The sequence below is a fragment of the Myotis brandtii genome, unplaced genomic scaffold (genome assembly GCF_000412655.1).
Source record: "Myotis brandtii unplaced genomic scaffold, ASM41265v1 scaffold932, whole genome shotgun sequence".
Classification (NCBI taxonomy): Eukaryota; Metazoa; Chordata; class Mammalia; order Chiroptera; family Vespertilionidae; genus Myotis; species Myotis brandtii.
In genome coordinates this window covers 94,166-96,541 of record NW_005371846.1, presented here as the reverse complement: position 1 = coordinate 96,541, position 2,376 = coordinate 94,166, and the positions used below count along the sequence as shown (strand labels likewise).

At 56.9% G+C, this 2,376-nt stretch overlaps 1 protein-coding gene across 1 annotated transcript in view; it reads right to left on the bottom strand.

Moving 5' to 3' along the window:
- Positions 1-2,376, bottom strand: part of ALPK1 (alpha-kinase 1) — an 80,242-nt gene that overhangs the window by 59,392 nt on the left and 18,474 nt on the right. The gene's annotated exons all lie outside the window — the stretch shown is intronic.

Sequence of the window (2,376 nt, the reverse complement as noted above, 5' to 3'; positions counted from 1 at the left end):
CCCCCATCCCGTCCACACGCCCCTCTCCCCCACGCTCTCCGCGAGGGCCCAGGGCGGATGGACCTGTGGCCGAAGGCTGGGCAGGGAGGCGAGGGGTCCAGGATGTGCTCTCCAGTCCCAGGGGGAGGAGGGACGGCTCCCTGGCCTGCAGCCCCAACAGCGAGAACAGAGGCTCTGGATCCAAGTGCCCACGTCTGGCTGGTATGAGGCGGGGGGCGGCATCCGTGTGCCTGTGTCCTGGGCTGTGAAGCAGAACGAAGCAGCGTCCACCTCGTAATCAGACTGGAATGGCGTCCCCGTGGGCAGTGCTTCTGGCCTGGCTTCGAGGCCCTTCTCACCCTCACTGTGCGGAGAGGGGTTCGGAGGCCCGAGGACAGAGCCCAGCCTCTCGATGAGTCTTCCAAAATGAGAAGCACTGTGCTCTGCTTGTGTGTGGAAATTCAAAAAATGAACTTTTCAAAAAAAAAACCTTTTATTTTTGGCTTCTAGGGACCTAAGGTTATACTTTAAAATCGCATACTTTTCAGCCCTGGCAGCGTTGCTCAGTGGTTAGAGCACTGGCCTGTGCACCGGAGGGTCTCGGGTTCGATTCCCAGTCAAGGGCACGTGCCTGGGTTTCGGGTTTGTTCCCGCCCCCAGTTGGGGCACGTGCGGGAGGCAGCCAATCAATGTCTCTCTCGTATCGGTGTTTCTCCCCCGCCCACTCTCTCTAAAGAAACCAGTGGAAAAAAATATCCTCACTCCTTGGGTGACGATGAAAGAAGAAATCACATTCTTTTTATAATGAAACTATGATTTGCTGTAACTAACTTGCTAATGACCAAAAGCAGCTGGGTATCGCCAAGCGACGGTAGAGCCTGCCGGGAGGCTGATAAAATAATACATTGAGATGAAAAAGGGAGGGTCAAGCCACATTTCTAGCCCCTCTTCCTGGTGCAGACACGGAAGCAGGCCGGGTTCTCGATGGAAAGTTCCGGAAGAAAGTGGTTGGATGCAAGCGAAATCCGTGCAACAAACTGTTCAGAACAACAGCAGCAGCAGGAAGAGGCTGCGGGCCTTCGACCCCGAGGCCTCCTGCTGTGAAAGCTCACGCTGCAGGGTTTCAGGTAAACGTCCCACACGGACTCGCATCCGCAGCCTCTGCTCTGTGTGACTTAAAAAAAAATGTGTATTTTCATTGATTTCAGAGAGAAAGGGAGAGGGAGAGAGAGATAGAAACATCAACGATGAGAGAGAATCATGGACTGGCTGCCTCCTGCACGCCCCACACTGGGGATCGAGCCTGCAGCCCGGGCCTGTGCCCTGACCAGGAATTGAACCCTGACCTTCTGGTTCGCAGGTCGACACTCAACCACTGAGCCACACTGGCCGGGCTCCGTGTGACTTTCAAAGGACCCAGGTGTGAGCCTCGGCGAGTGGGTGGAGCCTGGTGCCGTGTGAGGCTGCTTCTCGGGGAAGCAGGTCCACAGTCAGGCCCCCTCCTCCATGGCTTCCTGTCACCGTGGACGTGACGGGGATGAAACAGGTGCAAGCACTTTATTTTCACCAACGGGGAAGCCCTCCTTCCTGAGGCTGCAGCACACGCACAGCTTGTCTCCCCGTTGCTGTCCTCCTGTCCTCCTGTCCCGTTGCTGTCCTCCTGTCCTCCTGTCCTGTTGCTGTCCTCCTGTCCTCCTGTCCTGTTGCTGTCCTGTTGCTGTCCTCCTGTCCCATTGCTGTCCTCCTGTCCTGTTGCTGTCCTCCTGTCCCATTGCTGTCCTCCTGTCCTGTTGCTGTCCTCCTGTCCCATTGCTGTCCTCCTGTCCTGTTGCTGTCCTCCTGTCCCATTGCTGTCCTCCTGTCCTGTTGCTGTCCTCCTGTCCCATTGCTGTCCTCCTGTCCTGTTGCTGTCCTCCTGTCCCATTGCTGTCCTCCTGTCCTGTTGCTGTCCTCCTGTCCCATTGCTGTCCTCCTGTCCTGTTGCTGTCCTCCTGTCCCATTGCTGTCCTCCTGTCCTGTTGCTGTCCTCCTGTCCCATTGCTGTCCTCCTGTCCTGTTGCTGTCCTCCTGTCCCATTGCTGTCCTCCTGTCCTGTTGCTGTCCTCCTGTCCCATTGCTGTCCTCCTGTCCTGTTGCTGTCCTCCTGTCCCATTGCTGTCCTCCTGTCCTGTTGCTGTCCTCCTGTCCCATTGCTGTCCTCCTGTCCTGTTGCTGTCCTCCTGTCCCATTGCTGTCCTCCTGTCCTGTTGCTGTCCTCCTGTCCCATTGCTGTCCTCCTGTCCTGTTGCTGTCCTCCTGTCCCATTGCTGTCCTCCTGTCCTGTTGCTGTCCTCCTGTCCCATTGCTGTCCTCCTGTCCTGTTGCTGTCCTCCTGTCCTATTGCTGTCCTCCTGTCCC